This window comes from Chenopodium album, chromosome 18, assembly GCF_948465745.1.
Source record: "Chenopodium album chromosome 18, dcCheAlbu1.1, whole genome shotgun sequence".
NCBI classification, from domain to species: Eukaryota; Viridiplantae; Streptophyta; class Magnoliopsida; order Caryophyllales; family Amaranthaceae; genus Chenopodium; species Chenopodium album.
The window spans coordinates 34,854,018-34,877,955 of record NC_137851.1 but is presented as its reverse complement, the minus strand read 5'-3'; the positions used below and the strand labels follow the sequence as shown (position 1 = coordinate 34,877,955).

Here is a 23,938-nt window from a genome sequence, read left to right as displayed (position 1 = left end):
GACCTATAATTATCGAACAAGTTTTTCCCAAGACGAAGAAAAATTGTCGATTGATGCACACTTCCCAAGGCGTAGAAGTTGGCGATTGCATCCCAAGGCGTGGGTACTGAGTGGAATTTCACTTGCGAGCTACACAAGGCGTAGAAGCTCACGAAAAGACTATCAAGGCGTGGAAAATGTTACACTATTAGGCTCTCCAAGGCATGGAAAATCATCATTCAGAAGACTGCTCGAGACGAAGGAGTCTACGACATGTTGCCCGAAGCAAGGAAATTTTTCATAATTCACTTGTGAGTTGTTCAAGGCGTAGAAGGTCATGATAAGATTTCCAGAGACGTGGAAAACCGTCATCCAATGGATCGCTTGAGACGTAGTGGTTCACAATAATAATTCCCGAGTCTTGGAAGATTATCGTCTAGTGGATCGCTCGAGGCGTAATGGTTCGCGATAGAATTCCCAAGGGGTGGAAGATTGTCGTCCAGTGGATCGCACGAGGCATAGTGGTTTGCGATAGAATTCCAGAGATGTGGAAGGACGTCACAACAAAACTAAAGATGGCTACAAGCAGCAGTCTTCGACGATATTCCCTAGGATGTGGAAGATTGTCATAGGAAAATTGAAGATGGCTACAAGCAGCGGTCTTCGGTGATATTCCCTTGCTTGTGGAAGGTCGTCACTACAAAATGCAGCAACAAATAGGTTACTCTAGAGACGCGTGCTCGACGGTGCAAGATACGCATTTATAACTCGCTTATCTATTTAACTAACGCTAGTTTGCAGGTATCGGCGTTGTAAAAGTGATTTAGGATCGCAGAACGTTCTGAATCATTCTCCGTCCATAACGCTACTTAGACTTTTGTTTTCGAAACTTATGTTTTTTCCAAACTTAGTCAAAGTGGGGGCTTCTGTAGACACCTGATTGTGTCTCCCCAAAAACCAAACCTAATGATGAGTACTTTTCACGTCATTAATATTGAGTAAGGTGAAATGTTGAAGAGTCTCGTAAATTCTTCTGTTTTGTAAAATGTTTTTAATAAAAATAATTCATTTCTATTTTCGAAAATCATTTATTTCGTATCCTATTTATGAAAAACGTCAAATCGAGTTAAGTATAGTCCATAATCAGGGTCCAATAATTGTGTAGTGAGATGGGAGTTGAAAAGACCTTTCCAACGATATATTATAAGCCCAATTCCGAGTTATAGCGAGGAAGTTTTGGCCAAAATACTAAATTGGGTCTAAATGAGTTTTGGGGGCGGCCCAATGTTCATGTGGAGGGTCCATTAATCTTAATTATATTTCAAAACCAATTAGGATTAATTAGAGGCTTCTATAAGTTACTAAAAGAACTTAATTATCCTTTTCAAAAAGATAAGATAAAGAATTTGAAATTGAATAAAACTCCTCTTTTTGAAAGTCCGAATTTTATTCGAAATGAAAGACGTTCAAAGACAATCAGATATTATTTTCGTGCCTTATAATTTTTATCCAAATCTTATATGGTTTGGATATCTCTTGAAATTATCTTTCCAATGATATATTATAATATTAATTTCGAGCTATAACGAAGAGGATATGAAAGAAATACGGAACTCTTTCCAAAATTGACACCCTTCCACTATTTAACCATATCTTTTACTATAAAATTTTTTTAATCTGATTCTAATTGGGTTGGAAAGTAGAATTCAATAGATTTCCAACGACATATTATATGCCTTATTTTGAATTCTGGATCAAAAGATCTAATAAAAACAACATCCGTAAAAAACTGTCTTATCGCGCTGCGACAGATAAGTTTTACTCTGATTCAAATTCTATTTTTTTTCTATCATTTACAGTCGTTTTTTCTCTATAAATAAGGTTGATATTCCCCGTTTTCAAAACAAAAAAAAATAATCAACAATCATCTATTCTATTCTATTCTCTTCTCTCTCAAAGCTAGAAACTTATTCTTTCTCCCTCTTTCTAAGCCTTCCCATTCCAAAAAACAACATTCGTCCATCACGAGATTTAGACACACATATCAAAGCTCAAAGTTGCCTTCGCCCTAGATGTGAAAGGTTGATATTTCTAAGGTTTTGGTCCCAAATCTTATTTCAATTCTTTGATTAGATTTACATTATAATATTTTCATTGAAGTTACTAACGTGTGTATTGTTTTGATAGAAAAAGATACGAGGCAACAAAGTGAGTGATTTTATTGATATATTTCTTTAGAAAGCATGCTTAGATTATTTTAATTCCTAGTATCATGTTAGGATGTTATTAATTGCTTTTGAATATCATGTATGGTTGCATCCTATTTTCTTCTATCATGTTAGTATCATGTTAGGGATAATGCTTTGATTTATTATGTTTAGTGACATGCCAGAATTTGTTATTAATATTGTTAGTACCATGCCTAAGATCTTGCTAATATTATTATACTTTTATGAGAATATTATTATGATGATGATTTGTTGTATCAATAATTTATATGTTGCTTGATATTATTGTTGTTGCTTGATCACGCCCTCTCTTGAAGGTTTAAAGGGAATTTATACTTGAAATCACGCTTAATAAGATAATTAATAATTTTGTTTAGGCTAAGATGATTTTAATTAAAGTGATCGCCAATAATAGATTTATTTGTGCATTAATATTCAACTAACACAGATTAAACAGGTTTAGGGTTAATATATTGATTGTATGTTAGTCGGAAAGCGCACATGAAAATGAGAAGAATAAAGTAGAGGCCTATTTACGCAAGGTTCAATCTCTTTTAGGTTGGACTTGTACCTTCGTCCCCGAATATCAAGTCATGGTTCAAGACCACTATTGGGTTAGCGGTTTCATGGATCGTGAAGGGGTATAACCTTCACCTTGTGAATGGTTTACAAGTTCCTAAAACTTGTTGGCGGCTCTTTTGCTCTAGCTTCCTTCCCTTTGGACGCCGCCATGCTTAAGTGTATGATCATTGTGGGGTCAAGTGTGGGATGCTTGAAATTATTCCCTACACTACCGCTTTGATTCTCATGGGAGAAGCATTGATTGTGACAGGAATTCCTCCAACTATATCCTTGACTTGTTGATGGAGAGATGAAGGGACGACCTTAAGGTCATGAAGACAAGGGCGTCCCAACAATAGGTTGTATGAGGCTTTAATATCTACTACTTGAAAAGTAGTAGCACGTTCAATGACTCCTGCCGTGACATTCATAGTGATAGTTCTAAGAGATTGACGACGAGTGTTATCGTAAGCTCTTATGCCTTGTGTTGATGGAGACAAGTCCTTATCTTTTTTTCCCAACATTCTTGTAGTTCGGAGTGGGCAAACATTAATTGCCGACCCATTATCTACAAGAGTCATTGAAATGTTCATTCTTTTGGAAATAACTGTAAGGTTCAAGGCCTTGTTATGCTTCTCACCTTCAAGAGGTAAGTCTTTGTCAGAAAAAATGATCAAGTTGATGGGACTAGGAAGATCACTAGTGAGAAAATTACCTAAACCCTCAGGTGAGGTTTCTGAATCTATCCCTACTTTAGCCAAAGCGTCCATTACTACGAGCCTATGCTCGTGGGATGTGGCTAGTAGCTTCCATACATTCATCTCAACCTTAGTCTTCTTTAGTTGTTTGACAATCTCATTGTCTTCTACGAGTGGTATAAGGACTTGTTGAGTGGTAGGGATAGGTTGATTTGTGATGGGAGGTTGCATTCTTCCCGATCTTATGAGAACATCTATGGATAAATCTTCTTCGTCCCAAATGTCGTCTACATGATAGATTGTGGAAAGTGGGGTTTCTTCCACATCTTTGAGGTAGACATCCTCGTCATCGCTTTTCCAAACTCCATTAATACTCACACCCCCTCTAGGTTAGCTCAAACAAGCTTTCCATTGTCAATGAATCCTTGGATGAGATCCTTGAATTTTAAACAATGTTCTATAGTATGTCCTCCAGATTGATGTTATGGACAATAGAATATGTCCGTCCTTTTTAATGATTCAAATGGTCTTGGCTCGAGAGGTTTGATCTTTCCATTCTCAAAGACCATTTTGAACATGTCTGCAAAAGAGTTCCCAATAGGTGAGTATAATTTGTCATTCCTTTTTGGTGGTTCGAAAACATTGAGAGAAAATAACTTCCTTTTAATAGCTTTAGTGGGCATCATCTCTTCAATGACACGCTTATTTTAGGCCAACTTGACTTGCTTGATGGAATCACGGACTAGGCTCATTGCCTCCCTCATTGTGTTTATGAGAGCGCATACATCTTCTTTAGAGGCAAGTTCCTTAGTTAGGGGAAAATCACTCATGGCATTGAAAAAGGTTTCCTCCTTTTCTTCAATAGCATGCATTTCTTCAAATGGTTTGATGAGGAGTGATGGATCATCGTGATCTTCCTCATCAAAATTATCCAAGGCGTCTGAATGTGGAGCACTATTAATACTTATCTTCTTGCTAGAAGGAGGCAATGCAAGTTTGTTGCTATCAATTAAATATTGAATGGCTTCTTTCAACTTCCAGCAATTCTCAATGAGATGGCCCCTACCTTGGTGATATTTGCAATGCTTATTGGGGTTCCTACTAGCCGTCCTCCTTTCGAATGGTGGATCTCCAAATGGTCCAATTGGAATTATGAGTCTTTTAGCGTGAAGGCGGCCAAATGCCGTTTCATAACTCATGCCAATATGTGTGAAATGTTTCCTTAATGGCTTCTTTTATCCTTGAATGTTCATGGCAAGGACCTTATTAAATTTAACGGTGCTAACGTTGTTTGAGTGAGTGGTTTTGGAAAAAGAAGGATTATCGTTCTTCATTCTTTTCCAGCCACTGTTGTTATTATTAGTAGCTTTTTGTTTTACAAGGTCGTGCTCGATATCGATGCCTATGTCATAGACAGCCTTGAAAGTATTCAAGTTGCTTTGGTATTTTCAATGTTTTAAATACTTTTCTTGGAGGTTCTCGATGAACATCCTTATAGACTCTTTTTCGGTAGGAACCTCTACCATCTTAGCAGAAGTTTCTCTCCACTTATTGAAGAAAGAAGTGAATCCTTCGTTTTCCTTTTGTTTCAACATTTCAAGTCCTCTATGTTCGGTTTCAACTTGAATGTTGCACTTGTACCTATAAATGAAAGAGTTTGTAATGGTTTCCCAAGAAGAAACTTTCTACTTGTCTAGAGAGAAAAACCATTGTTGACAAACGGTTTCAAGAGATAGTGAGAACAATGAAGGGAAAACCTTTTTGTTGATTGCCTTAATATTTATTATAGTCTCGAAAGCTCTTAAATGAAAATAAGGGTTGTCAGTTGGCTTGAACTTAGGGATGTCATTGGCATTAAACTTCTGCGGAAGAAGTTTTTTGTCCACTAAGACCCCTTATGAGCTAATTTCTTGAAACTTATAGTCGTTGGAAATTTTTCTAAGGCTTTCTTTCATACGTTTAAGTTGTTGTTGCTTGACGAGATCATTGACTTGAGAGCAAGAGTCTTCATCATCTCAGTCAAGCAATTCATGTTTTGCCTTTATTTATCAACTTCTTGTTAGGAAGCCATTATTAGGAACTTTTTCCCGTATCTGATGGGTTTATCGAATAGAAAAACTTGGACAAATGTGTTGTCCTTGATTAATCGCCCTTCACTTCTTGACCAAGCGCTGTAATATTAAACCATTGACTGAATGACTTGACTCAAATTGACTTTGACTTTTATGGGTTCAAAAGACAAAAAAGCAAAAAAAAAAAAAAAAAAAAAAAAAAAAAAAAAAGGTACATATTTTGGGAATCAAGTTACAAATTAAGCTTTGGTTTAAAACAACACAGTTTTGTTGGGAGGATATAATATCCGACTTACCCCCCTACAAAAAACGACGAAAAACGCGCACACAAGACTTTTAGACATGGTCATGGTGAAACTCATGTACAAAGTGTGTGCTATTAATCAGTGAGTGAAAGTGACATGCTTGACACTTGTATAAGACCATGGAACTATGTGTTTAGACTCGATTAAAGACCAAATTATGACTCAATTATGTGATTAATTAATTAATTAGACTTGACCCTAAGACTTGAGCAAAACGTTGGACCATTGCGTGACTTATGGAACTGTCGCAACGCGATAGTGCCATTGCGGCGCAATATTGCTATTGCGTCGCGATGAACCCTGACGGTTCGCGCCACAAGCCTAACTTCAGCGTCATAAGTGAAACATCAGTTTGAACTTGTTTCCAATATTCTGCTCGAAAAGGGTGACCCTAAAGTCGTGCTAAGTCAAATTAAGTCAAATATTATTAGACTTCAATAATCCAAATTAATTAATTAATTAATTAATTAAGCAAAGTCCTTTTAGTCATTAATCAGTTTATTTAAACTTATTATTAAACATAAGACAAAAAAACGGTTAGCTTAATCACACATAGGCTATGCACAAGTAAGAAATGCATAAATAGTCAAGTAGTCACAATATGATGCAATGAGTTTGCAACCTAACCATGGCTCTACATCTCTAAAGTTCAAGAATTATGGTAGTCAAAGAGGGTCCATGGTTATGAGTCCGGATGCATCGCGCGGAAGCCTTACCTTTGGAAGGGTTGATGCGTATGGATGGCATCCCACAAGTTAGACTTGTTTCCATGGTTTTGTGAATTCACAAACTCGGATGTACCCATCGTTGCACAGAGCGTTCGATTAGGTAGATGGAGCGTGAATTCCCAAGGGCTAAAGCCACATGTAGAACACATATGGTTTTCGAATTAGAAGGAAAAAATTTAATCAGGAAGTAAAATCATTAAACAGTACTTGAATCGACAAAGCAAGAAGGCAGATTACTGGCTCAGTACTAGAAGAACGCATCGCGAGAAAACAGGATCCATCGCAAGGAGATGGCCTTATCGCGTCGCGATAAGATTGTCACGTCGTGATAAGGTCATCACACTGCGATGGATACTGTCGTCTCGCGATAGTTACCACATGCCTCGACAGCTTTCTATGTTCTCAGGTTTTCGATCCTACTTGTGAAAGATATTTCCCAAAGTTCTTTCGTGTAAAATCCTATGTTTTTGACGGATTACGGATGGTCTTTCCAATGCGAACCTTTTTATGCTTATGCAATAATGTAAATCAAAATAATGCACATGAATAACTACAACGTTTAAAATCTCATCCACTCATTTCAAATTATATCCAAAATAAACTTTAGGAATTGAAATAGAAATCCTCCTCAGTGGAGTCGCCAAATATTGTAGGGAATATTTCAAGCATCGCACACTTGAGCCCTATTGTGATCATACACTTATTCATAGTGGCGACCAAAGGGAAGGAAGCTAGAGCCAAAGAGTCGCCAACAAGTTTCAGGAACTTGAAAACCATTCACGATCACAGAGATCGCTAACTTCATAGTGGTCTTGAAACTGGATATTCGGGGATGAAGGTACAAATCCAACCTAAAAGACATTGAACCTGCCTTAAATAGGACTCTACTTTGTTCTTCTCATACTCATGTGCGCTTTTCAATTAACATACAATCAATATATTAATCCTAAACCTGTTTGATCTATGTTGGTTGATTATTAATGCACAAACAAATCTATTATTGGCGATCACTTGATATAAAATCATATTAGCCTAATTCAAACTATTAATTATCTTATTAAGCGTGATTTCAAGTAAAATTCCCTTTAAACCTGCAAGAAAGGGAGTGATAAAGCAATAACAATAATAATATCAAGCAACATAAGAATATTGATACAATAAATCATCATCATAACAATCTCAATCTCATCAAAGCATAATATTAGCAAGATCCTAGGCATGATACTAACATGATTAATAACAATTCCTAGCATGTCACTAAACAATAAAAACAAAGCTTTATTCCTAACATGATACTAGAAATCAATAAAAGCATCCTAAGCATGATACTAGGAATTAATAAAACAATCTAAACATGATTTGTAAAGGAATAGAGTAATGAAATTACTCACTTTAAAGCCTCGTACCTCTTAATATCAAAACAATACCCGCGTTAGTAACTTTAAGGAAAATATAAATCAAACAATAAAAACAATAATTGAAATTAGATTTGGGACCAAACCCTCAGAACTCTCAACCTTTCACGTCGAGGTCTAAGGCAACTTCAAGCTTGGTTAGTTGTATTCGAATCTCGTGAATGAGAAATGGTGTATTTTGTAAAAAAGTGTAGAAAGTCTTAGAAAGAGAGAGAGAAAGAAAGAATAAGCTTCTAGCTTAGAGAGAGAAAGAGAAGATGATTGTTGATGATTGTGGGTGATTGAAAACGGGGGAAAACAACCCTATTTATAGAGAAAAACGACCGTAAATGATAGAAAATAGTCAGAATCAGACTTGGAGTAAAACTGGCTCTATCGCGACGCGACAGGACTATCGCGATGCAATAGCTCCGTCGCATGGCGATAAGGCTATCGCGGCACGATGGTTTCCTTATGATAAAATTTTCGTACGGAGTCCTTCTTCTAATCAAATTAGGTTACTTGGAGTCCGTACTTATCTTTAATTAAACCAGATTTAATCTTTTAAAACACTTGTTTTATTCCAATTAGAGTTCTTTATCTTTAGAAAACCAAATATAATTATAATTATTAATTCTAATCCCATTAGAACTCAAAATAACATTCTAGAAGATTCTAGAAGATTAGGATAAATCCTAATGACTATAGGAATACAATTAAATTAACAGACCCTCCACATGATCATTGGGTCGCCCATAAAACTTATATAGGTTCCTGTTTAGTATTTTTGGCCATAACTTCCTTGTTATAACTCGGAATTGGGCTAATAATATATCGTTGGAAAGGTCTTTTCAAATCCCATCCAACTACACAATTATTAGACCCATATCATGGACCAAACTATAATTTATTGGATATTTTTCATAAATAGGATAGGAAATGAATGATTTTCGAAAACAGAAATTAATTATTTTTACTAAAACATTTTAGAAACCAGAGGAGTTCACGAGACTCTTCAAAATTTCACCTCGTTCAATATTCAATGACGTGAAAATTACTCATCACTGGGTTTGGTTTTAGGGGAGACACAATCAGGTATCTACAGTACTACTACTCCTTTTTTTCCCACGCGTTCACCGCCCTCACAAAATAAAACAAGTGGGCTTTAAATAACGAAGCTCACTATGAAGTGGGACACTAGTGTAACTAAGCTTGCTCAACCAGGCAACTATTGCCGACTAGGCTTGGCCAACGTAGCAGCGAGTCGGGCCTTAGAATTTGCAACTCCTTGTACTTGGGCCTTCTTGACTTGAGTTTAAGGTTTTTATTAATTTGGTCTGTATTTCTTGTGAGAACTTTTGACCTTTCTCTTCTCTAATCGTGCCTTTATTTACCAAACAAAATTTAATTAGTTCGGCCTTGAGCTTCAAATATACGGTCATAAAATACGAGCAAACACCAATATCTTTATAGTGGCTCAATAAGCTCGGGAATTATCATAATTCTTCAAATTTCTTCAAAATAATACCAACTTTACAAACATACTAGAAAACGTATAGTAGTAATAAAAATAGCTCCGTGGAGCTCAAATAAGCACAAATATGACCGTGGGACGGAGAAAAAAAATATATATATAATAGACTCATCAAGTTTGACCCTTGACTTGCCTCTACACTTATATTTAGGTTTGTTAAGTGACTATAATTTTTTTAACCTTAGGGAGGATTAGTCAACAGCCTAGTTTTCCCTACGCCAGCGTTGTTGCTCGCTGCTGCTTGTGCGAGCTTACTAGCGGGCTTATGCTAACAGCGCTGCTAGCCCTACAAGAATGCTCCCCATGCATGCTAGGTGATAGGGTAAAGACGTATCACCTAACTAAGAGTAATTCCTAAAACCACTAACTAGATTAGATAGGGAAGTAGAATCGAATCCACAAGGAAACAACATTCTTCTATTCCTAAATAATTATTATAACCTAAATTATCAAGAAACAAATAAGGGTTTGTATGAATTAAACTAAAGATGAAATCAATAATAAAAAGCTTAGGGTTAGAGGTTCACCAATAATTAATACTCTAGGATAAAACTTAGCAATCAACGATTAATATTGCAAACATAACATGATTAACAGGCTCTTGCAATTTATTAATCAACATAAATCTAACAGGCTCTTACAATTTACTAGATTTAAGTTCCTATTGAAAATAACTGATGAAATATAAAAGAGTATTACGAAATACCAATGAAAAGCTAAACAAATTAATAAAAGAACAAAATCTAAAACTAAAACTAATCTTTCCCCTACTACGTACGTAAAAAGCTCCTTATATACCCAGAAAAAGGGGTTTTTACTAATCTCACTACTAATCAAACTCCCAAGGAAAACAAAGCCCACATAATAAAATAAATCCACCGACTTGAACTAAACTTGCAACATACTCGCCTGATTGGGCCCGCTAATCCACACGCCCAACAGCTACACATCTTCGAATTGGGCCTTTTTCATTTGTGCCTATAACTTGACCTTTGTTTTCTTATGATTTGTGGCCTCATCATCACTTAGTTCGTAATAGTAGCTTGTAATACTTAGACTTATTATCCAATTAAGCCCTTAATCACCGAACTAAATTTCTCTAACTCGACCTTGGACTTAAAATATCCGTTCATAAAATACAATCAACCTCCAATATTTTCGTAGTGGCTCACTAAACACAGGAATCATCATAAATTTGCAAATTTCTACAAAATAATACCTACTCTACAAAAACACTAGAAAACGTATATTAGTAATAATAATAGCTCTGCATAGCTCAAATAAGTACAAATAAGATCGTGGTATAGGGAATTAAAAAAATATATAAAATAGCCTCATCACTAAGCCATGCGTAGGGCGATCAGCCCACGAGCCTAACCCTTGCATTGCTAACACTTCTCTATTTCAAGGCAACGGCTCGGGGTTTTGACTTGCGACATGTTGTTTGACATATGTACTCGTCCCGTCAGTTCCTAAATTCAACTCGACATTTGACACTTGATTTCGACACTCTAATCTCGGAATCCGATGTCCGAGTATGAATTATCTTTGTTGATGTATTTAATCCTTCGAATTAATTCATCTCCTGATTTTTGGTGCACGCTTGGGTGTGACCGGTTGGGTTCAGTTAAAGGAAAGTTGTGAGATTATATAATTAATCACACTTATGGGAGATGGCCTCATAAAAGTACCAAAAAAAAAAAAAAACAATCCATGAAGCAAAATCCATTTTCAACATGATAAAAAATAAAAAACAAAAAAGATACTTCAGTTTCTTCATAATCCATGAAACACTCATAAAATTAATCTTTTCACTTTTGTATAAAGAACAAAACTTTTCGAGTAAAGAATAAAACCTAACTTTCCGAAAAAAAAACAACAATTAACTCAAAAGAGACAAATCAAATAAATATACCTTTGGCATAACTCAATCTTGCTGTTTTGCTTGCATATCCTTCAGCTAGGTTGCTGTTGGACAACATGAAATTTGTTTTGGGGTTTTTCTGGTCCCTAGGGAGAGTTACGTCACTAAGTCTAGAATCTGATGTCTGTACCTGCAAAAACAACGAAGACTCCAAGTGGGTGGAGTTCCTCCTCCGACGACCAAGTAAGTAAGTTTACGGAGAATATGAAAAAGTGGGAAAAGGTAAAAGTGAAATCTTCTCGGATTTCGAGATCAGGTGTTTTCTTTAATGTAAGAGAAATTCAGGTATATTGTAATAAAATGAATGTGTCTGATAAATGGGGGAAATCTCCGTATTTATAAGGTTGTTAGAAAATGTGCAATTTCTTAGTTCATTCTGACCTAAGTTTGGTGGGTTGTGCCGCATTGCGGCTTTCTTTTGATTTGGGCCATAAAGAAAGCCTTTTTTCCATTAGCTGGGAAGGACACGTGTCAAAAGGATATCAGTCCACTTGGGGCCTTTCTTTGGGTGACACGTGTCACCTTCTAATAGGGCCACGTGGCCTCAGTAACTTTACCCAAAACATTTGCCGCTAAAGATGTGACGTGGCGCGCCATGTGGCATCTGTGACATTTGTCACTCATGCATTGGTGAGTATGTTTCACTGTTCATCCTTTAGGGAAAGTGCGAGAATGTTCCTGAATTTACCCCTCAATAAATATTTCTTTTACCCCTCATTTTTCGCATATTCACGAAAAACCATTTGAGAGAATCTGAACGAATCTTTGACTTTTCTGAGAGAATTTGATATCTGCCATTTGCTTTAAATTCGCCTGCTACAACTGGTCCAGATAGTTTTCAAAAGTACTTTCACTCAAGGTAACTTCCTACAACGAGTCAGAAGATGGCTCTGGCAATGAAGTGTCAACTCTAAGCAAGGGTCTTCCCACTTGGTGCCCCCTCAAATGGCTCTAATGTTGAAAAGAGGCCATCTGAGGTTCATGAAGAATGTAGGGGATCTGAATACGTCCTAACTCTGAGGTAGAGGCTGCCTTTGCTGATAGGGGACAAGGCGAGGTGTCCTCTTCTGTAGAAGAAGAGTTCACTCCTTACTTTACCCATATACTCGCTGCCATCCAAAGAAACATGCGGAAGAATTTAAATGACTTCCGGACAATCTATGTCATGGGGGTCGGTGATGAAATACATGTCCCCACCCTATATTCCACAATCGTCTAGCAACCTAGTCAAAGCTATGAAGATTCTAGCTTTGGGTGTTATGAAGCAGCCATACAAGCGTGCCTGAGGTTCCCTTTAGATCCAGCAGTGGAAAGGATCTTGGACGATTACTGCTTGGGGGTGTAGTAGCTAGCCCCCAACTCTTGGGTGAACATACTTGGGTTTGCCTCAATGCATTATTTAAGTAAGGCTCCAAAGTCAACTGCTCCCGGCTGGTACACACTGACCAGTAGTAAAGGATTTATGATGACTCTTGGAAAAGAGTCTAAGTGGATGGATTGGAGAAACAATTTCTACATCATTTCCTCTCCATATTCTATCCGGAATAAGAAGTTGAATTCCTGGAATAGAGATCCATATCTCTTAGGCTAGAAGGCGATTCTCCCGCTTGTATCTAAAGAAAGTTGGGATTAAATCTTGACGCCTTGTCTTTTCCAATTGGAAATCAAGAAAGTAGAAGGAGGGACTGAGAGAGAGATTGTCCCCAACAGTTATATCCCTAGGTTATAATGGCTTAGGGATCTCTTTTTCCTAACCGGTTGCGGCCTTAGTTTAGAGAAAAGAAAAGGTAGCAGGCTGGATGAGTATTTTGTTAAACATGTTTATTATTTGTTGATGCTAAGCTTACATTCGGTTTATTTTGCAGAAGAAGCGATGTCTCAACTCTCAACAAGCAAGAAACCCAATAACTCAGCCGCCGCCTACCACTAGATGATCCGGCAGAAAAGCCAGATCTTCAAGAAGGATCAGCTTGACCATGTAAATTCCCACATAACCATCACTTTGATACAAATGGATTACATAGTTTTTATGCTACGTCTTTTATGATTTTTCTAGAAGGATCAGCCAAGTCGCCTATGCTGCCAGCTTTGAGCGAGAGGCCTCCCAAGCAGCCATTTGCTGGGGAAGAGCAGACACCCTCTAGGCAGAAGAAGAAAAATGCGCAGAAATAGTCTACAAGCAGGTCCAACTCTCACTCCTCTATTGGCGGCAAGTCGCCGACTGCCATGGCTGCTCTAAAGCAGGCGGAGGAATCCAATGTCTCCAAGGGTAACACGCAATCTGGTGCTGTTGGTGGCTCATCTGACCCAGGTGGTCTTATAACTGGCAGGCGGAAGGACAAGCGTGCCCAAGACCTGATAGTGGAGATCCCAGGTATCAGTGCCTTTAACCCTTTGCTTTACCCTTACACGGTTAAAACTTATACCCAGTCTCCCAACCACTCTAATGCCAGTTGGCCTATTGACTAATTCTATGCTAAACTCTCACTAAATGTTCAATGTGTAAATGTTCCTCAACCGCCGGATGTGCAGCAGTTGGTAAAGAACATGCTCAAGGCCTTCTCTCCTAAGCAACGAGATTCTATTAGAGGAGTTGGCACTCATAACTTCGACGCCATACTAGGCTTCTTATTGAGGTAACTTGTTCTAAAGTTCTTAGAAAATTCTTTCAAGTCTTGCTGGCTGTCTAAATATTAGCAACCTTTCTTTTGCCGGATGTAGGCCTTGGTGAGGGTTAAAGTAGAAAGAGGTAAGGGATGGCAACTAAAGGGCCTCTTCTAATCTTAATGAAGCGTTGTTTGATGTTATAAAACTAAGGCATACTCAGGATATCCTATACTCGGAGGCGACTACAAATTTGCAAGTAAAAAATGATTTGGAGGTGGCCTAGAAGAGGGTGACTAAGCTTGTGGGCAAGCTGAAGACGGCCCGGACTAAGCTTGGAAAGCTATAAGACGCGGGTAGGGACATAGACAGTCCCCGCTGCCAGAATAAGAATCTGCAGAAAAAGCTTGCCAAACAGGAGGAGCAGCTTAGATTCAAGTACGCAGCTAGAGCCTAGGAGGAGAAGCGGCAGCTAATTGAGGAAAATGAGGACGACTGCATCACCCGGATGAGGATAGCTTAAAAGGCTCTGTTCCCCAAGGACAACTACTCCATCTCGGAGTATCGTTTTGAGTAGGCCACTAATGCCCTAGATGAGGACCGACAGAGCAGAGTAGAAGGCTGAAGGCGAAGGGGTTGAGATCATGGGTGAGGACGAGGGTAATGAGGACCTGGAGCATAATGAGGACCAGCCGGCCAACGATGGCGATACGCCAGATAGAAACGAATCAGATTCATCCCCTCTAGTTGATTAGGCTTTAGTTTCAGCGGTCGAATGGCCTTTTCCGTACTTTTCCTGCCTGCGTGTCGTGTATCTCTTGTCTCTTTACCTACTGTGGAGTCGGGTTTCATCAACAATTTCTCTATTTTCACCGAGTCTGTGACCAGCTGACCAAGGGGTCAATTTATTTTAAATATGAATCATTCGGCCATTAGGTCGGTTTTATCAGTTTCGTGTTTTTTTTTTAATTGCATGTGTTTAATGCATGCGGTATGTCGAGTGTTTTTTCCCCTGGACGGCTGTGCGCTAGGCTTTAAGAGTGGATTGATTGACCTAGAAATATTTGATACTTGAGAGTATGACTAATTTCTAAGTCAATCAATCACTATGGTGATTGCCCCAAACCAAGCGAATTTCTAAGTCAATCAATCACTATGGTAATTGCCCCAAACCAAGCGAGCAGCTGGCCATCAAGCAGCTGGAGATAAAAACAGGCGGTCATTGACCACTTCTAGTTTGCCGGATGACTATTAAGGGTTAAGTTCAAACTTAATTCCAATTTATATACTAGCCTTTCTGCTCCAATGGAACAGGCGCACCAATTAGTGAGATCTGTTTTTTGTCCGCCTATATTGCCCCTGAGCAATGATAGGCGACCTTATAGCGTTGTTTTATTCCAAATTGTTGAAGTGTTGGCCGCGTACCGTATGTCAAACGATTTCTTAGGTCTTACTAGTTTCACCTTGGACTTTCCATGCCAAACGGCTATAAGCTAGCCAATCAGGCCGATCAATCTTGGCCGTCGGTATATGTTTATAGAGCAATGTGCCACCCAAATGGGAGATGGTCTTTGCGATGAATTCACCCGGATGGATGTCGTCGGACGCCATACTCATGTTAGAGCAGATGGATTGTAAGTTTTTATATCATTCGCCCATTGGCCTCACTTTATCGTTTAGCTGCTAAAATCCTTAGCTTATTAAGTTGTTAAAGTTGGTCGTTTGCACTTTGCACAGGCGATATTCCCATCAAGGGACATCTGTACTTAAAGTAAATAAATACACAATTAAAATAAGGAGCTACCTTTTTCTTTGATAGCTTTCTATATACAAAAATTTACAAGTCTAAGAAGTAGTAATTGTTTAGGTTATCTACATTCCAGGTTTTGGCTAGGTGCTTGCCGTCTGGGGTTTCCATCCGATAAGTGTACTGTTTGTGTAACACAAAGTCCCCCACTTTTCATAACACAAAGTCTACCACATTTCATAACACAAAGTCCCCCACTTCAAGGGCGGTTTGTGTACTGTTTTGTTATAGACTTTTGTCATTCTCAAACGATAGATCTCATGACGCAAGTGAGTCCAGTGCTAGCCGCATGGCCTCCTAGTTTACCTCTTCGTCATATAATATGACTCGAAGGGTTGGTTCATAGTGCTCAATAGGCAAGACGACCTCTATACCATACACCATGAGAAATGGGGTTTTGACGGTTACTCCTTTTTCGGTTATTCTGATGGCCCATAGGACATGAGTTAACTCTTTTGCCCATAAGCCACAAGCTCTCTCAATTTTCTTTTTTATTCCATTTGAGATGAGTTTGTTAAAGGCTTCAACATGGCCGTTTGCTTGGGGTAGGCCGACTGATGCAAAGCAATGTGAGATCACTTGATCTACCAACCAATTTTTGAGCTGAGGCGTCTCAAACTGTGGGCCATTGTCAAAGACCATACACATTGGTACCCCAAACCGGGTGATTATGTTTTTCCAGATGAAAGAGATGACATCCTGTGTCCTGATCTTTTTGACTGCCTCCGCCTCTACCCATTTGGTGAAGTAGTCGACAGTAACTAAGATATACCGCCGTCCGCCTAGGGCAGGAGTATATGGGCCCAGGATATCCATGCCCTATTTGGCGAATGGTACCGGGCTATGAATGGTTGTTAGATCAATGGCCGGACGGTGGATTAGCTTGCCGAATGGCTGACACTTATCACACTTCCTCACCATCTCAATGGAGTTTGCCTCAAGCGTGGGCCAAAAGTGGCCTTGCCGTCTGGCCTTAACTTCTAGAGCCTTGCCACCTATATAGGAGGCGCAGTAGCCGGAATGTAGTTCTTCCAAAACCTCATGCCCTTTCTCAGGGTTAATGCACTTCAAAGTAGGCTTTAGAAAACCCTTTTTTAAAGAGTTCTCCATTTTTTATTTCAAAGTTAGTCGCACATTTTTTCATTGCGACCATTTCTAGATATGTATCCGGCAGAGTGTCGTCTAGTAGATAAGCTCGGATGCCATCCATCCAGGTTGAGCTTCGGTCAAGTACTCCAATGGGCACTTCCTCAACAATACTTTGTTTTTCCGTCACTTCCCAAAAGACTGAACAAGGCATATCACATGAGGCGGATGATTCCAATTTTGAAAAAGCATTTGCCTGATTATTCTAAGACCTAGGTACTTGACTTAGGTGAAATTCTTTAAGTGTCCTAGCTTTAGTTTTGACCGCCTGAAGGTATTTGATCATAGCCGGATTGTTAGCCTCGTAGTCACCATGGTAATGGATAACGACCAACTCTGAATCAGAGCAGGCGTCAATTTTGGTTGCCCCTACCGCCATACACATGCGGATGCCGACTAGCATACTTTGCCTCATTATTTGAGGCCTGGAACTTGAACCGTAGTGCGTACTCATACTTATCCCTTTTAGGAGACTGACATATAATCCCTACACCACAGCCGTTCATAGTAGAGCTCCCGTCTACATATACTTTCCAAACCTAATTAGTATTATCTAGAGCAACCGGCCTTGTTATTTCAACCATGAAGTCGGCGAATGCCTAACCTTTCAATGCCTTTCTTGTTTTCAAAGTGATTTCAAGACTTTTCATTTCAATAGCCCATTTAAGCATTCTTTCGGATGACTCCAAGGTTGTCATTGGCCGCTTAAGAGTTTGATCTGTATAGACCACTACCGGATGTGCCAGGAAGTAGGGTTTGAACTTCTTGACAGCCATGAAAAGAGAAAGGACAAATTTTTCAACAATGGGGTACCATAGCTCAGCGTTCCAAAGAACATTGATAATGAAATAGACCGGGAGATAATTTCCATCTCTCTCAGCTAGGAGAACAACACTGATGGCATGATCTGAAACGACTAAGTACATGTAAAGCGTCACTTTAGACAGAGGGCTAACAAGCCTTGACAAAGAGTGCAGATGTTTTTTCAATCACTGAATGGTCTTCTCAGCATCAACCTCCATTCAAACCTTGTCTTCTCTCTGATCGCTTGGAAGAAATAGAGGCACTTGTCACCTAACCGGTTGAGGAATCTCCCCAATGCCGTCAGACAACTGGTTAGCTTCTGAACTTTGTTAAATGTGGGGTGACTTCATGTCAATTACTGCCTGTATCTTCTCTAAGTTCGCCTCTATCCCCCTTTGATCAATTCAAAATCCGAGAAACTTTCCTCACTCAACACCAAATACACACTTCTTGGGATTGAGCATGACCTTGTGCCGCCTGAGTGTGGAGAAGGTTTCTCGGAGGTCAGCAAGATGACCCGTCTGTAGCTTGGATTTGACTATCATGTCATTAATGTACGCCTCTACATTCCTCCCAATTTGATTAATGAACACTATATTAATCATGTGTTAAAAAGTAATAGGCGCATTATTCAAGCCAAACGGTATTACAGTATAACAGAATAACCCCTAATCAGTGACGACTGCAGCCTTTTCTTGATCTTTGTTCCACATGGGAATCTGATGAAAGCCTAAATAGGCGTCCATGAAGCTCATCGAGGCATGCCAAGCTGTAGAGTTAACCAGACTGTTGATCTTTGGAATAGGGTAACTGTCCTTTGGATATGCTTTGTTCAAGTCACAGTAATCAATGCACATGCGCAAAGTACCATTCGGCTTCTTTACGAGCACAACGTTTGCAACCCAATCAAGGATGTTGCAAGGCCGATTGAACTAGGCGTCTAACAACTTTTTGACTTCGGCATCTGCCGCCTGACCTCTCTTCTCGCCATGATTTCTTTTCTTTTGCTTGATAGGCTTCTTTTTTGAATCAACGACGAGTTTGTGGACAACGAGATCTGGGCTGATGCTTGGCATCTTTTCCACTTTAAAGGCAAAAATGTCCTTGAATTCCTGTAGCAGGTGGTGCAAGTCGGTACCAAGCTTTGCAAAAGCAACCGTCCCCACCTTAACAGTACGATCTAGACGACTGTCATCCAGAAAAATATCAATATGCTCACTAGCCGGCTAGGACGCAGTTAATCTAACTGTTCCCCGGTCAGTGATTGCAATTTCTCTTCCTTCTTCACCGCCACCAGCTGATCCGCTTTTCTCTTTTTTCCGGCTGCCGGTGGGGCGGGCTAGGGATCCTTGAAATCGTCAAGGTTTATTGGATCCTCCCCCTGGCCGACTACTGTTGCGTGGGCTTGACGTCTGAAAGGTAGCACCCTCTAGTCGTCTTCTGATCCCCATTTAAGGAGCCAATAGAACCATCATCCCTTTCAAATTTCATGAACATGAGGGAATAGATTATGACGGCCTTAGACTCGTTCAGAGTTGGACGACATAAGTTGAGGTTGTAGGCGGTCAGCTCATCCACAACCAAGAATCGGACGACCATGTGACGTCCCTTTCCCTTCTATCCCACCCGGATGGGTAGATCAATCCGTCTGATTAGGTGCACGACTCCTTCCTCAAAGTCACCGGGGGGTGAAAGATGTTACGCATGCTGTCTGCTTGAACTTCAGCCTTGACAAGCACTTGTAGCTGATGATGTCAAACGAGCTACTAGTGTCTATAAAGATCCGGCCAACTAGCTGGTTTGCCACCACGGGGTCATCATGCGGCCGGCGGACTTTGCCCCGGTCCTTCTTAGTGATGATAAGCTTAGGGAAGGTGCTGGTAGCTGCCTGACCTTCGTCAACAGAGTTGATGTCCATCTTGCTCAGATGGTCCTTGGTGCATGGGATGGTAGGGCCCCCTCCTGCAAAGCCACCTGCTATTGTGTAGATCGACTCTTTGTTAGTGTCCAAACTACTAGTAGGCTAGGCAGTCTTTTTGGACGAATGCCCTGGATTTATCTTCAAGGTGACCTTGGACTTGAGGATGTAAGACTTCAACACCCCCTGATTAGCCAGATGATCCAACAGCCGCTTGAGTCTATAGCAGTCGTTGGTGTCATGGCCAACGTCTTCATGGAAATGGCAATACTTGTTTTTGTTTCGATTTTTAGCGGAACCTTTCATAGCAGCGAGCTTCTTAATGGTCACCCGGTCTTTGATCTCCATGAGGATAGAGTAACAGTCCTTGTTAAACTCGTAGTTGGGGACGTTCGGTTTAAACTCTTTCTTTTTCTTTTAGGACTACTGCTTTGAGTCGTCAATCGCCCATATTTCTGTTCTTTTCTTTTTCCCTTTAGCTTTAGGAGCCGGTTGAGCAGGCCCACTCTCCTTTTGTTTGTAAGACTTCTTGGAGTCTGACTGGTTGATCTGTGAAAAGAGGTCGGTCGCTTGTATATAGGCTTTCGCCTCTATCAACGCCTCCCGGAGAGAGTGAAGACTCTCTCTCTAACGAGGTCAAACTTAACAGATGACACATTTTTCAAACCCTTGAAGAATTTTGTGTATGCAACGCCGTCAGACAGCCCTTGGATTTGGATTCTTACCAGATTGAACCGCCTGACGTAGGAGCGAAGGCCTTCTCTCTCTCCCTGCCGGATGGTACTCAAGTTGAGACTTGTTTTCTTGGCAAGGATGTTCATTAAGAAGTTAGAAGAAACAAGAAGGCAAGCCTCTTAAAGTTGTCAATACATCCGGCTGGCAAGTTGTTAAACCATTGTTGGGCAACGCCCTTCAATGTAACTGGGAAACATCTGCACCACATGGCATCATACAATCCCTGTAGGTACTTGTGGTTGGTGCAGGCCATGAAGTGGTCTTCAGGACTGGTGGTACCATCATAGGCACCAACCAAGACATTCTTAACCTTGGTCGGCTGTGCCGCCTTGGTTATCTCCTTAGTGAACATAGAGGGTTGTCTAGCTTTTTGACATCTTAGTTACCAGCCACAACCATTTAGATTCTTCGAATTAGCTTGACATAGGCTATAGCATGGTTCCTACTCATTCCTTTGAGTTCGACCCTTGACTTACCATATACTTGTATTAGGTTGGTGGAGTGTTTACAAATTAAGTTTGGCTCTAGGGAGAGGTAGATAACGACCTACATTTTCTTCTTGTTAAATTTGGCGCCGTTGCTGGGGAATGATATTGGTGCTTTGTTATAGTTGTTGAGTCTATTTCTCCTTTAATTAAAAATACAAAAAGATTTTCTTTTAGGCTACATTTGTAGCCTTGCTACTAACCATTTCTTTTGAGATTTTATGCATAGAGCATGTGGTCATTCAATAGTGTCATTTGATCCGGAAATTGTGAGAGCTATTGCAAGGTTGAGGGGTGCTAGACGACCTTTGAGCCCTAGAATTTCAAGTGAAGAAGAACAAGCAAGAATGGGAGAAAATCCGAGAGTGGCATTGAAAGAATTGGGGATTCCCGGTGCATATAGATTTGAGAGTGGGATTGCTCCACCTACAACACCGGCAAATGAATTTGAAATAAGACCGGCAATGATCACTTTGATAGAGAGGCGACAATTTAGTGGGGCCAAGCATGAAAGCCCACTAAACCATCTTAAGGAGTTCGAAAAATATTGCAATACTATCAAGGTGAACGAAGTTTCTCAAGAATTCATCCGCCTCAAGCTCTTTCCCTTTTCTCTCATAGGGCGTGCTTTGGAATGGCTAGACAAAGAGGTTAAGCTGAATTCTCTAAGGACATGGGACGAGGTTACCAAGGAATTTCTATCCCGTTTCTATCCTCAAAAGAAAACGGCGGAGGCTAGAGCTTTGATTCAAGGTTTCAAGCAAAAGCCAAGTGAGAGCCTCTATGAAGCATGGGAGAGATACAAAGGGTATCAAAGAGAGTGTCCTCATCACGAAATTCCAACCTATCAAATCATTCAAATCTTCTATGAAGGCCTTAGCCCTCAAGGAAAATTATGTTTAGATGGAGGAGCCGGAGGTCCTATCATGAACAAAACGGAAGAGGAAGTGGTGGACATAATTGAAGAAGTGGTGGATATAATTGAAGGCGTTGTGAGGTATTATAGAGATTGACAAGATGGAGAAAGAGAGTCAACTAGCAAGAGTAGCTCTTCGGTGTACTCGGTTGATCATCTAAATGCAATTAACAATCTATCCTCACAAATGACAAACTTGGGGAAGGAGATGTTCGCTATCAAGGCAAAGTTGGAAAATGCTACCTACCAAGTTTCAAGTCTTCCCTCCTAATCTAAGGGGAGAGGTATGTCTTCTAATTCTCAACCCCCTCCTTCTTCTAATAACATGCCTAGTGGATGCTTGTTTTGTGATGATTGTGGGTCGTATGATCATGATGTTTCTAGTTGCCCTCATGCATGTATGAATGTTTGTGATGATCAAGATGGAAATGTGAATGAGCATGTGAACTATGTGTCAAATAATCATGATTCTAGCTTTGAGAATCAAAGAGGTCAAATAATCATTATTCTAGCTTTGAGAATCAAAGAGGTCAATGGAATATGAATTACAACAATCATGGCAATTTTGACAACTATAACCAAGGTGGTAGTTATAGGAACCAAGATTCTCGAGGTAACTATAACAATCAAGGTTATAGTAGCCAAAATCAAAACCAAAATTATGGTAATCAAAACCAAGGTTATGGGAATCATAATCTAGGTAGTGGTAACCATAATCAAGGTTATGGTCAAAATCAAAATAGGGGTAATTGGAACAATCAAGGTAGAGGCAATTTTAAAAACAATGCTCAAAGAGGACCTCCACCCGGATTTGCTCCAAAGGCCCAAAATGATAATTCCTATGTTTAATCCCCTTCTTCTTCACATAGAACAAATTTGGAAGAAATCATTGAAAATCAAACAAAGTTGTTGAACACTTACATGACCGTTAGTGATAAGAAATTTAATGAAATGATGACTCATAATAAGATGCTTGAAAACCAAATTTCTCAACTTGATAATGCTTTGAAAGACCATTCTAGTCCTTCTTCTTTACCTTCCCAAGGCCTAAATCCCAAGAGACCGGTCAATGCTATTGTCACAAGGAGTGGTAAGGTTCGTGAGGAGAGTTTGTCTAGGAAGAGTGAGACCAAAGAGGGCACAAAAGAGGTTTTTGTTGAAGATAAGAGAGATGGTGCATCTTTGAGTGAGGTGGAGATTGTGAAGCCTAGTGAGGTGAGAGTGGAGAAATAAATTGTGAAACCCAAGCTTTCTTATCCACAAAGAATCATGAGACACAAGTTAGATGAACAATTTGGAAGATTCAATGACATGCTCAAGCAACTTCACCTTTCTCTACCATTTATCGAAGTTGTCACCCAAATGCCCAAGTACGCAAAATTCCTCAAAGACATTTTGAGTGGTAGGAGGACTTGTGATGGTGTAGATACGGTGAACTTGACTAAGAATTGTAGTGCAATCATAATGAACAAGATGCCACCTAAGCTAAACGACCCCGGAAACTTTTCCATCCCTTGTGCCATTTATAAAATGCAAATTGAGAATGCCTTGTGTGACATAGGAGCTAGTGTTAGCCTTATGCCATATTCGGTGTACCAAAGACTTGAGCTAGGGGAACTCTTACCTACTAACATCACTTTGCAATTGGCCGATAGGTCAATTAAGTTTCCTAAGGGTAAAGTAGAGGATGTTCCTTTGAGGGTTGGGAAATTTGTTATTTCGGTGGATTTTGTGGTGCTTGAGATGGACGAAGATGCTATATTCCTATCATTCTAGGGAGACCATTCCTTTCTAATTCGAGTGCTTTGATAGATGTGAAAAGTCCTAAAATTTCACTCAAAGTAGGGGATGAGGTGATAGAATTTGACTTGAATGATAGCATGAAGTATCCAAGTTCTTCTTTAGAAAATTGCATGTTGATTGATTCTCTTGATCATGTTGTGTCTTATATGCAAGAGCAATTGCTCACTTCTAACGATACTCTTGAGAATGTTTTGTTGAATAAGGAAAAGATAGGTACTCCTAGCAAGGAGATGGATTTGTATGAAGATTTGCTTAATGGAAGCTTTGAGGATGTTGGAGAGTAAATGTGTTTCAGAA

The 23,938-nt window shown here is 39.6% G+C and overlaps 1 non-coding gene across 1 annotated transcript; it reads right to left on the bottom strand.

Annotated features, from left to right (window-relative positions):
- Positions 1-21,654: 21,654 nt before the first annotated feature.
- Positions 21,655-21,760, bottom strand: LOC145593235 (small nucleolar RNA R71). Its single transcript, XR_014102607.1, has one exon. It is a non-coding gene; the product is annotated as a small nucleolar RNA R71 (small nucleolar RNA).
- Between the last annotated feature and the right edge of the window lie 2,178 nt (positions 21,761-23,938).